Raw genomic sequence first — 13,925 nt, 5'->3', positions numbered from 1 at the left:
ACGAAGTCGCGGGGATCAGCTAGTACTTAGTAGAAAATATAATAATGTTCAATTGTCTTTTGTTTTCTTCGAATATTTGGGTTCCTCTTTTCCTGGATGTTTTTATTTTATTTTATTTTATGTAGAGTATAAGCCATTTTATTACTAAGGGAGTATCCGATAACAAGCTTTGGGAATATAATATGATAGCCACAGTTTTATTTATCGAATAAAACAAGAAAAAATTCTGTAACAAAATATGTAGCTTATATTTAGTAGGTACCTATCTACTTTAAGATTTTAAAAGTAAATACTCTATGTGTAAGTTGTAGGTATAAAAAAAGATGTCATAATAACTATTAATGTAAACAATGTTTCGACCATACCTGTTGTGAATATACCTACTTGAAAAATCTTTTAAAAAAATGAAAAGAATCAATTAGGCAAAAATCTTGAATTTTTTACGTAGGTATTCTTCATAGTCTCAATCATCTAAGTAAAGACGAAAAATTTCCATCCACTTCTAAAGTTTCACAAAAAAGATGATTAAGTATAAATCTAATTACAAATAATGAGTCTACACTCCACAGCCAAACAAATAAAAAAAATTGTGGATTTGAAAAAACAGCCTCAAAAAGCTCACATGATTATTAAGCGTTTTTAATAATAATCTAGTCATTTTTTTATGTTGACGTCTGTCTGTCCGTTTGTCTGAAATGGTATCTGATATCTATAACACCGTTACATAATCATGATCATCATGATTCTTCTTCACACACCTTTGAGAACATTATGACGATGTTTTCCTTCACCGTTAAAGCAAGTGATATTAAATTACTTAAACGCACAAACTCCGAAAAGTTAGAGGTGCGTGCCCGGGATCGTACCCCCGACCTCCGATTAGAAGACGGACGTCCTAACCACTAGGCTATCACAGCTTCTGTTACGTAATAATGATCGCATAATACGCCTAGCACCAAAAATAAAGTAAAAACTCTAATACCACAGTTTTACGATCTACGTAAATCTAATAATAGTACTATGCAATAAATCTGTTTTTACAATAATGAGCACTGATGTTTCGCTAAACATCGACGTGGCATACTCTACCACTTTTACACCTATTAAAAATTCTATGATGCTATTTTTATCCCGTGTCTTCTTGTCCAAAATTCCTCAGTGCTTGAAGACCAAAGTCTTCGAACAGTGCGTGTTGCCAGTGATGACATATGGATCCGAGACATGGTCGCTGACTATGGGCCTCATAAGAAAGCTCAGAGTCACTCAGCAGGCGATTGAGAGAGCTATACTTGGAGTTTCTCTACTTGATCAAATCAGAAATGAGGAGATCCGTAGGAAAACTAGAGTAACCGACATAGCTCAACGGGTTGCGAAGCTGAAGTGGCAATGGGCAGAGCACATAGTTCGTAAAACCGATAGACGTTGGGTCCCAAGGTGCTGGAATAGCGACCTCACACCGGAAGACGCAGCATTGGAAGATCCCCCATTAGGTGGACGGACGACATCAGACGAGTCGCAGGGAGCCGCTGCCGAGTCGCAGGGAGCCGCTGGATTTAGGCGGCGCAAGACCGTAGCGTGTGGAAGTCCTTACAAGAGACCTATGTCCAGCAAGTGGATGTCTATCGGTTGATGATGATGATGATGATGATGATGAACTATAAGAGTCTATGTAATTTGTAAAAGAACCAATAAATAAGAGTCTGTGGAATTTGTATAAAATATTCTGCTTGAGAATGTCTTTGTATAATCAGCGATATAGATTGATCAAAACTCTTGAAAATTCTATTTGTGTATAGCTACTCTGTACCCAAGTCTAATAATGATTCTTTTCTCATTGATCAACCCTCCCGCTTCCGGAATTCCTAAAGAGATTTTTCATTAGAATTTTCTTTCCTTCACGAGTCTGAAATAATGAAAGCGCTGAATTGAGTTTAATTTTTAAATCTATTTTTTTTATTGTTTACAGGTAATCTTCAACAGCAATCTCATCGGATGGTAATGAAAAATCCCAGATGTTTCATTGATAATATAAAAATAACTCATAATTTATGGCTTATGACTCATAACTCATAAGTTATGATATGTGTAAGGCATCCATTATAAGATGATAGGTTCTGCATCATTCAATTCTGTCAATCATGAATGATAAACATATTGGTCATGCATGAAAATTCAACCCTAAAGGAGGTTATATATTCATAAGGGTTGAACGAAGTCGCGAGGATAAGCTAGTGTAATATAATTTCGTATTTTTCAAAAGAAAGCTCACTTAATTATGCTCACTCATGGCTTTCATGTCTATGCCTAAGTAAGTTACAATTATTTTACTATGCTTCTTCTTTGACATATTATTATGATACAGTACGCGGCCGAAAGTAATGTATGTCACTCATACCTATATGAAGTTTTGTCGGTCTCAACGACAGGGACAACGCTCTACAAATCTGCTATCTCCTTCTAAAGGTCGATGTACATTACTTTCGGCCACGTACTGTACTTTGTGTACATTGGCGACGGAGCACTGTTCAATTCTAAGCTTGAAAGTTTGGAGAGGAGACAGGCAACATTGCCGCAATGTTGCCTGTCTGTCCAGGATGTATTTCGGAGAGTGTGATAAGGAAATGTTTGACCTAGTTCCCTCCTCGCCATATAACTGCCAACCGCGAGGCACCGCCAAGGTCTGCCACCTACAATACACAGTGCGACAAGGCTATCTTGGCGCGTGGCGAAAATCGGAACTAACGTTGCCATCAAGTGTCCCCTTTGTTCTTGTATGAATATTCTAAGCCTTTGTTCTCCAACAGCGCCCCCCCTGTCAATGTCATTCAAGTGCCAAGAGAGCCTTAGTCGTAGTCGAAATCCCACGGACTCATACGAAGCGATTTGCTTCTTCGTTTTATTCCCCTGGCTTCCTTTTGCCCCGCTAGCTATAATATTAATACTTTAAAAAGAAGAGTGAATATGTAGGCAGGCAGGCGAGCCCCACCTTAGGCCGCATCATCTATTGTTTGGTGTTATTGCAGTCAAGCGCCCCCATAATTTAGACGAGCTTAGCTAACTCACAGTTCACGACATAGATAGGTGTCTACAGTTAGGGAATTTGTAACAAAACGTCAAGGCTTCGACGTCACTGGCAAGCGTCAAATGTTCCTACGCTGGGTAGCATAGAGATAACTAGTATAAAACATCATCCAAGCTAGGTAACCTATGAATTTTCCTTTGATTTCACGTCACCCATAGCCAATAAAAATAGTAGTTGACATATTAAATTAAATCAAATCATTTATTTGCTGATTACAGTTCAGGATCATATTGTCAATTCAGGATCAAACCGAGAGTTCCCTCACTCTAATTAACTCTGGCTACCTGTCAAAAGTTTCATTATATCTAAACCCGCGTCGTAGTCGAGTTAAGAATAAATACAACAAAAATACACAAAAATATGATTTTTTTTCTTAAAATAACGCAAGGAATGTTAATATGTAATACGATTGTTATCGTAAAAAAAGAAAAAGAGGGAAAGCATGCCAGCTCACGTATAATGTGTCCATTAGTTCAAGCCTGCAAATTAAATTGATCCCTTGTGAAATTCTTTTTTCAGATTTATAGAACTTTATAAGTTTGGACGGGTATATTTATGACGCTATATTTCACTAAAAGATAGGTTATTATAGTAATAATCTTATTTTAATAATTCAAAAAACGCGTTTTTTACTAAAACAGTTTTATTTGTAACGTCTATTTTGTTTCGAATTTCCCTACAAAAGTTAAGGCAAAGGCAAAGGTATACTTTCAACGAGCGTTAATTTAATTTTCCGCGTTTAAAAGCCGTGTCTGGAAAGGCTTTTAGTGTTAATAGGTATTTTCGGTGCCCGAAGCGAAGATATTTCTAATTATGCTCCTTTAATTTCCTCGTCGGAAGTCAGAATTTGTCGTTTTCATTGTATTTGCATTAGTGGCAGGTAGGTATTATGACCGGCTGACATTTTTCTAGTCACTGGAACCAGTAAGTTGGGGCCTTGGCACAATACACAGACCACCACCTCAATTCTCTGTGGCACCATAGTTTGATCGAAATCGCCTCCGATTTACTCACTTTTTCATTAATATTTTGCATATTAATTCATAAACTAGCTTGTGTTTGTTACTTCTTCCGCGTGGACTACACAAATTTCATACCCCGGATTTCACCCCCTTAGGGGTTGATTTTTAAAAAATCCTTTCTTAGTAGATGCGTACGTATCTAATAATAGCTATCAGCAAATTTCAGCCCGATCCATCCAGTAGTTTGAGCTGTGCGTTGATAGATCAGTCAGTCAGTCACCTTTTCCTTTTATATATTTAGATATGTAAAAATATTCGACACACGTTTCGGTTAAGGTTTCTATGAGGTATACTGTTTCTATGAGGTAGGTGCGGGTTGCGGGACCTACCTCATGAGCAGTCTTAGTCAAAACGTGATAAGATTGACTGATTTTTAACCGACTTCAAAAAAAGGAGGAGGTTCAACTGTATGTTTTTTTTTTGTTTTTTTTTGTGTTTGTTACGCGATTACTCCGTCAATTATGAACCGATTTTGATGATTCTTTTTTTGTTTTGTAGGACATACTTCAGAGGTGGATAGGAGGTTCTATTTTAATTTAGTTAAGATCTGATGAATATCTTCGGAGATGGAGAACGGAACTCCTCAATGGATAAGAGTAAATTGCTCGCGATCAGTGTAATAGTTAGTAATAATAGTTAGTTAACATGCCTAGTTAAAAACCTACTGTTTACTAAGGTAAACAGTAGGTTTTTAACTAGGCATATCATATTTTAGTACAATGGGGCCACTAAAAATTGTGAAATAAAAAAAATTCAAAAAAAAAAATAGAACGAACAACGACTCCAAAAAATATTACTATAGAACTACAATAACTCTTGCGCACATAATAATATATTAGATAATAAATTAATTATTTTTTACTTTTTAGAGTTTGTAGTTATTGAAGTCGGTTTTTATTTTGAAAATTTTTCTTGTAATATGTGGTACAAAACTTAGTACGGTAGTTCACATTAATATTTTATTCTAATGACAACATAGCGCTTGACTGGGATGCTACTGATATAATGTAAACCAGCCTTTAAGGCTCCGGCGTTTATTTTTCCTGGCTTTAAGGCTTTAGGGACGGTGAAAAACATTTTTCTTGTATTCGCTTAGTGTCCGATTATAAAAGTTTATCTTTTGTTCAGGCTAACGATGGTCATAACACTAAGTATATTTTACCCTAGTACAGTTTCTGAGATGCCCAGACAAATAAAAATACAAAGAAAAAATTACAAGGAGAATTTCTTTCTTTCAAAGAAAAGTTATCAATTTGGGAATTTCATTCTTTTAAGTGGATCTGTGGAAAAAATGGGGCTATCTTGAAACTGAAAGCGAAGGGACCGTTAGCTTTCACTACATATTTTTGTTTTTGGCAATACAAAAACAGGATTATATTACGGGTTAGGATTTGCGAAGAACAGCTGTTACGAAAACAGCTGTTATGGACTAAAAGCCCGCGAGGGCCAGACCTTCGTTATTTCATAAAAGCTGAAAGTTTTTATGCGTATTGTCCCCAACACAGCTAGGAACAATCAGCGACTACGAAGTTTGGATCATGGTGGCTTTGGGATATAACAGGTTAATCAGGGGTGTCTGGCTGCCACGATAGATAGGTACTAAGCAGTGGCGTGCAGGTCATAGAGGCATGAAAGCATTGCTTACCCCAGTTGTAATAGCTCAATGCATATTTTTCATTATTACTTGCCAGTAAACAGGTTCCTACCAAACTTATGCTTACCCAGGCTTCAAACCCTGTGCACGCCACTGGTACTAAGTGTCTGGCAATGCATGACGTGATTTTAGAATACTATTCTTTTTACTTTGTTACCTGCATTGATGTTGGAATCCGTTACCTGTTATCTCCCAAAGCCACCATGATCAAAACTTCATAATCGCTGATCGTTCCTCCTTGTGTTAGCTATTTTGAATAAATTATTTGATTTGATTTGATAAGGGTAGGAAGAAGAAGAAGAATTTAGTGCTAACTCAGACGACCGCTTTTTGACTTTCCAAAGGTCACTGTGACCGCACGATATTAATGGCACGTCTTTCGCGAACAGCTAACAAATTGTTACATTTATCTTGCGTAATTATTCGGCTGTTTGTCCTTTCGCTCTAATTGGATCTCATGACAAAGCTGAGTAAAGACGCGGGGCCCTTAATCTGTTTCTACATTCACTCGTGCCTAAATGTATAACTAATCGTTAATACAGTACGCGGCCCAAAGTAATGTACATCGACCTTTAGAAGGAGATAGCAGATTTATAGAGCGTTGTCCCTGTCGTTGAGACCTACAAAACGTCATATAGGTATGAGTGATAGAGACAACGCTTTCCAAAGCCGAAATGTGGTTCTAAAGGCCGATTGATTGATTTTTGAAATCTAGACGTCACTGAGGTCGCATTGGTGCGTAATAAACATTTATGCACCAATGAATCGGTGCCATTTTGCTTGTTTAATGACCCTGTCCATACGAAGTAATATATAAGTCAATGTACCCCGCCCTACCCAGTAATGGTTGTGAGCTCTGCACTCAAAATTGTAGACCTATGTTTACCTGGGATACACAATTCCAGATTGAGAGATTGTAAGGTAGATAAGTTTAATTTTGAAAAAGATGTTAGCTGCTGAATCTAACCCGGCTGGGAAGCATTTGGAGAGTTTCGAGATGTCTTCTCGTCCAAAAGTCAGACGAATCGCAGTCAACCGCTGGATCCAGGCGGCTCAGCATATGGAAATCCTTACAGGTTAATAATTATGATGATGGTACTTCTGTATTTTAACTCTTAACAAAGTTCTGATTGTAAACGTTTGTCAGCGTCGTCTGTAATCGCCTTAAAACGATGGTTAAATATAAGGTGAACTCCACTAATTACGTTTGTAAACAGCTTATTGTTCTATTTATAGTATGCGACAGGTCTAGATTGCATTTGGGGTGGGGATGCCCCGCATACCCACACAGCCTCCGCGCCTTACCCGGTGCGGGAAAGCGCGGTGGTCACGTACGGGTGTGCGGGGCGTCCTGCACCTCATACCCCGATTGCCATCTCGAACTGTCGAATAGATGAATAATTCTAGCCTAATATAATACCTTTGCGAATAACTAATGAACGTATAAAGTATAATATAGTAGTCCAAATTGAAATCCGTTCTGAAGACTAAGACCACAGAATTCAGGCGGCTGATTGTTAAATTGTTCGGTTAACCATAATATTAAACTCAGAGTCAAGTCAAATCATTTATTCAAATTAGGTATTGTACACTTTCTGATGGACAATTGCTGAATTTGCAATACAATGATGTAGTAGTCAATTAACTACGTAAACTTAAAAGAAGAGCCCACAACAAACTCAGCTGGCTATTCTTTTTAGGGTTCCGTACCTCAAAAGGAAAAACGGAACCCTTATAGGATCACTTTGTTGTCTGTCTGTCTGTCTGTGTGTGAAGGTTGTCAATCCGCACTTGGCCAGCGTGGCCTATGCCTTCTCGTTCTGAGAGGTTCAGACCAGTTCTCGGTAGTGAGCCGGCGATGGGTTATCACGATGATGATGAAAATACTTAAAACTAGACCATTAGTTCGGTTGCTAGGTTACGTAGTAAAATACTTATTATTATCACCACATATTCATCGTTTTAATAATATATTATCGTCTCGGTTACATCGATAACTCACAATTTAGCCAATTTATAACATGTGCCGTTTATGAGAATGTATGCTGTAATAAGGCACCTAACCTTAAACATTGAGCTATAAATCATAGAGACACAGATGTATGGAACATTATTTTCTTAATCAAACAAGTCATTAAAAAAAATTAAAATACATGACTGTCCTGCCAAAAAACGTACTAAAATAAAAAGTCAAAAACATTCTCGTTTGAAAATGGCACCATACAGCCGCTATATTGAATTTTCAAAAAAATTACAGCCAGTGTCACTCGGGATGATGTAAGGATTCTAACGATTTCTCATACTTCCAAATCTGTTCAGGCTTTTAGAAGTAGTGGTTTCGGCCGTGGCTAGTTGTTCCGATACAATGCCGTGTAGAAACCGATCAGGGGAATCCATACGGATTTATTGAAACTGCCATACCCCTTCCCAGTTAGCCCGCTTCCATCTAGACTGCATCATCACTTACCACCAGGTGTGATCGCAGTCAAGGGCTAACTTCTATGAGAATTTAAAAAAAAAGACTTAATATTTCGTTGCAGCCATTTTGCGGCAAATCACCACTGTATAGGATGTGCAAAGCAGAGAGGTCCTAAGGCGTGGTTTGGGCGTTTTGAAAATGAAAAACACTATGTTATTTTTATATTATTACAAAAGGCAGTGCGAACCGACATTTTTCACTTCGGATTACAGACCAAAACGTAAAGGAGGCAAGTGTTGCCAATATAATTTCTACAGTTTACATATAAAGAACTAGTGGCGCCGTACATTGTGATTTTATGGTGCTGCGTCGGTAACATCCACCTCTAGTATATGGCACCTCCTGGTTCTAACCTAGTATTTAGGTATTGCATTTACACGTGCATCTGTCGCAGTGCGGTGAAACGTGAAAATCCATTGAATTTCGAAAAATACATGAAGTGGGTTTTACGTGACGTCATCATCATCCCGTCGCTGGCTCACTTCAGAGCACGGGTCTCCTTTCAGAGTGAGAAGGGTTTTGGCCATAGTCTACCACGCTGGCCAAGTCTAAGTCATTAGCAGTCTTCACACACCTTTGAGAACATTATTTAGGGTATATTTTAGCTGACGCCCGCGACTTCGTCCGCGTAGACTTCCTACGGGATTTTTAAAAACCCGTGGGAAGTCTTCGATTTTCAAAGTAGCCTATTTACTACTGATTATTATTGCAATTCACGAAGGCGACTGAATTTTACTTGTGGTTACGTCGTATACACGGACATTGCGTAAGTGTGCGTGTATGTCGGACCAATCAGTCGCGAGCAAGCGCTCGCAAACCCACACATTTGCTTTCCGTTTCTTATACCAATACGACTTAAACACAAGCATGAACCACTCCCCATCGTGAAATGCAAGAACTATACCTACATTGCGATTTGCGACTCAGTTTTAAATAGGTAAGTACTAAATACTTGTTTAGATTATTATCGTAAACAAATTTTTAAAATCGAATCTATTTACAATGTACATAGGTTACTAGCGACCCACCCCGGTTTCGCAGGAGTTAAAATTTAAAATTAACGTCAGGATTTCCAATTACTTCGAAATAAAATATACTCAGGAATAATGTACTCCTATGTCACTCAGGAATAATGTAGCTTTCTACTGGTGAAAGCATTTTCAAAATCGGTTCAGAGATTACCCTTTACAAACAAACTTACAACCTTTACCCCTCCTGGATTCTTTTGCTTATGACTCATCTGAGTACCTACGAGATTTCAACTCAGGTTAAGCATTTATTATCAGATGTTAGTTATAATAAAATCAATACCAATAGCTTATCATGGTATGCGAAGCACAGAGGAAAATTAAATGCCAAATTCGGACCTCGAACCAATATTATACATGTAAATAATCGTACTCGCAGAACTAACATACCCTTTACAGTTTTAATTAAGTTTTGAAAATGTTTTATTAAAGCTCAATTGTTATAGAACAAGCGTAATAAAATCTGAATACAAAAATACTTTTGTTCACTCGAATAATTTTACTGTTAATAAAATATACGCCCGTCCCGTTCGATGTGAATTCCCTGAATTTTCGAGTTTCATTAAATTCATTTATTTTTTAATTAAACTTAACACAATGTTACTACTGTTTTGCAAACCTCAAATATGTTTTTATAATATTCCTTTTACTATAAAAAATTATAATATCACATTTCTTTAACTCGATTTACTTTTACACAAACAAAACGCTAGGTTTCCTGAATGATATTTTTTTTATTAATAGACTAGTTTAATTCCGCGACTTCGTCCGCGTGGACTATACAAATTTCAAACCCCTATTTTACCCCCTATGAGTTGTATTTTCAAAAATCCTTTCTTAGCGGATGTCTACGTCATAATAGCTATCGGCATGCCAAATTTCCGTCCAGTAGTTTGAGTTATGTGTATATCATCGATATTAGCACAGCAGTGCGATAGATCAGTCAGTCAGTTAGTCAGCTTTACCTTCCAGCTTTGTGCGTTTGGTGAAAATGGGGATCAAATAAAAAATGTTACTTAAAATAAATGTACAAAATATAAATTGTACAAAACAATACCCATTCATAACAATCGAGAGACCTCTTGACAGGAAGACCCCTATTTAAACTCGCCGCTTCGTTCCACGCCGATATAAAATACTAGAAACACCAAAGCATAATATATTTTGAATAATAGGTATCAGATTTGCCACTATAAAAAAGTGGATTAATTCGAGATTCATCATCATCATCATCCTGATCATCCCATCGGCGGCTTACGACAGAGCACGGGTCTCCTCCCAAAGTGAGAGGGGTTTAAGCCATAGTCTACCGCGCTGGCCAAGAGCGGATTTTCGGACTTCACACACCTTTGAGAACATTATACAAAACTCTCAGGCACGTAGATTGGTGAAGCGGTGGTAGAGTAGAGGTAGAGTCACAAACGTAGTGTAAGAAACACTAGTCTGTACAGTAGTTGTCGCACAGTTTTAATTTCCATAAAATTTAAATCTCACCTCTAACTTTTCGGACTTTCAAGTAATTAAACATCACTTGCTTTGACTGTGAAGGAAAACATCGTGAGGAAATCTGCATGCCTGAGGGTTCTCCACAATGTTCTCAAAGGTGTGTGAAGTCTGCTACTCCGCACTTGGTCAGCGTGGTAGACTATGACCAAAACCCGTCTCACTCTGAGAGGAGACCCATGCTCTGTAGTGAACCTTCGATGGGTCGATCGTCATGATGATGATTAAATTGAGTACTAATTTCACATCTAGAATGTATAATTCTGAAATATTGCCGGACGTTACATAATGGATAATTCCCTTTGAATTTTGTTACTAATGAGACTTATGTTTATGTACATAAACATACATTATATACATACAACCATGCTGGTCGAATACACAACCTCCTTATTTATAGACGGTTAAGTTGACGGTAAGACATGTTTGGATTTTCTTTATTTTGAACTGCAACCACGAGTTATTGATGTTGATAACACTGATCAAATGAACAGTGAAAACAATGGCAATTTGTAAATATAACGAGTTTCCATGATTGTTATACAATTTACCTTTTATCATTTTCATTTATCCAGGAAACATGATATTCGAAATGCCTTTTGTTTATGCTCCGGTCACCTGAAAATATATTCAGACATTGTTTTCACAGAAAATATAAAAACCGGCCAGGTGCGTGGCGGGCCACGCGCAGTGTAGGGTTCCGTAGTCACAATTTAGCCATGATAGTTTTCCTTAAAAATTGATTATATACACTACTGCTGTGAATTTTATCACGTTCCTATATAATACCATTTGGCTGATAAAGGAGGGGGACACTTGACTCTAATAAGAATTAACACATCATATTTTACAAACGGATCTAGAAATCGAAAAATGATGTTCCCACACCCACAGTATTTTTAAAAGACCTATTCAACGATACCCCACGCTATGGGGTCGACGAGAAAAAAAAATTCATCCCCACTTTACATATGTCTACCCTAAAAAAAATTATCACAATATTATTTCACCACTTTGTCGGCGTGATTAATATTTATACCCATGCTAAATTACAGATTTCTAGCACTAATAGTCTCTGAGATTAACCGACGACGGACGGACGGACAGATGGACGGACATGGCGAAACTATAAGGGTTCATTGTTTACTACGGAACCCTAAAAATGTTGAAGTTAAAAAAAGTATATTATGGAAACAATGGCTGTTTTCATTGTCGTGCAAATTTAAACTGTTTTGTCATAGGTATACCTACCTAACACGCTGTGATAGTGGTTAGGACGTACGCCTTCAAATCAGAGATCAGCGGTTCGATCCCGGACACGCACCTCTAACTTTTCGCAGCTATGTGCGTCTTAAGTACATACTTAAATATCACTTGCTTTAACAGTGAAGGAAAACATCGTGAGGAAACCTGCATACCTGAGAGTTCTCCATAATGTTCTCAAAGGTGTGTGGAGTCTACAAGGAATGCAGGTTTCTTCACGGTGTTTTTCTTCACCCTTAAAGCAAGTGACATTTAAACACACACACACACACACACCTTCAAAAATTAGAGGTGCGTGCCTGAAATCGATCCCAAAACCTCCCGAACAGGAAGACGATGTCTTAACTACAAATAGAATACGTGATAATAGAATATCATAAGCATATTATACGGATAAATGAACTCGTTTGTCCCGTTTGTCGGACATAAATGCGCTATTTGCTTGCAAGTCTGTCCCTGTCACAATAATTTCCCAACGTAACTCATAAACGTTCGCTGCCAGAATAATAAGAGGAAATTCCATCTTTAGGACTGAAATGGGTTGGCGTTGGAGATACTATAAGTAATATAGAGGTAGTAATATCTGGCAAAGATGACGACCTAGATAGACAAATAAACATGATCAACTCGTGCGTCGTCGGCTCACTAATGAACACGAGTCTTTACTCAAAATGAGAAGTGTTTGGCTGTAGTCCACCACGCTAGCCAAGTGCGGATTGGTAGAATCCACACACCTTTGAGGACTGTCAGGAATGCAGGTTTCTTTACGGTGTTTTTCTTCACCGTTAAAGCAAGTGGTATTTACCGCACATACCTTCGAAAGTTAGAGGTGTAAAGGTTAGAGGTAAAACAGCCCTTACATAACCACATTTCACGAGAAGTTAGGGAAATTCTAACAAAACGTCGGGGTTTCGCAACCTTGGAAACCCTCGCCAGACGCCCTTTAATTAATTAATAATAAATTAATATAATTTATTAAACTTTAAAGGTGTATGGCAGGGGGTTGACACCACACTAAGTGTCTGGCAATGCATGACGTGATTTCTAATACTATTCTACTACTATTTGATGAAGGAGGCGAGAATGGGCATGTATAGGCTGATTAGCCAAGGAAAGGTGAATTGGCTATCTAAAACACTGAGGGACTTGCAGAACTCAGTACTCAAGATTCCAGTTTTGGGAATGCCGTCAGACACGATGATCCCAAAATACAACTTCCAGAGATCCTTTTCTGTGGAAATCCCAGATAGGGAGGATTGTATAAACAACAAAATCACATGGCCATCGGGCTGTTTGAAATGGTTCACCGATGGCTCAAAGTCAGGCAAAGACGTAGGATGTGGAATCTATGGAGAGAAACCCAGGATCAAACTGTACCGTAACCTGGGGGCCTATACATCTATTTTCCAGGCGGAGGTATACGCCATAATAATATGTGTGGAAACCATCCTGCAACACAACCACGTCAATAAAACGATTTACATTAATTCGGATAGCCAAGCAGCTCTTTCAGCTTTGTCTTCAGAGGTTGTTAACTCGAGACTGGTTGAAAACTGCAGAGTAAACTTAAACACCCTGGCCCAACACAACAGGGTGGTTCTAAGATGGGTGCCAGGGCACGCTGGAATAGTAGGCAACGAAAATGCGGACATTCTGGCAAAATCAGGCGCAAAGGCACGTCAGATAGGCCCAGAGCCTGTCTGCGGTATACCTAAAAGCCTGGTTCAACTCACCCTTCTAACCTATTGCTACTATGACACACTCAACCGCTGGAGAAACTTGCCAGGGTTAAACCACTCGAAAGCGCTGGTTGAATCCTTCAGCAAGAAGGTAGCATCTGAGGTGCTGTCGCTTAACAGAAGTAACATGTGCATCCTGGTGCGAGCTTTAACGG

General features: G+C 38.3%; 1 protein-coding gene across 1 annotated transcript in view; it reads left to right on the top strand.

Moving 5' to 3' along the window:
- Nucleotides 1-1,966: 1,966 nt before the first annotated feature.
- LOC117993558 (octopamine receptor beta-2R) overlaps nucleotides 1,967-13,925 on the top strand; it is a 29,917-nt gene continuing 17,958 nt past the window's right edge. Inside the window, exon 1 of the mRNA XM_034981361.2 lies at nucleotides 1,967-1,995. The gene's annotated coding sequence lies outside the window, so the exon portion shown is untranslated. The remainder of the gene's footprint in view (nucleotides 1,996-13,925) is intronic.

The sequence above is a fragment of the Maniola hyperantus genome, chromosome 24 (genome assembly GCF_902806685.2).
Source record: "Maniola hyperantus chromosome 24, iAphHyp1.2, whole genome shotgun sequence".
NCBI classification, from domain to species: domain Eukaryota; kingdom Metazoa; phylum Arthropoda; class Insecta; order Lepidoptera; family Nymphalidae; genus Maniola; species Maniola hyperantus.
The sequence above is the reverse complement of the archived record's forward strand: the minus strand, read 5'-3'. Positions and strand labels throughout refer to the sequence as shown.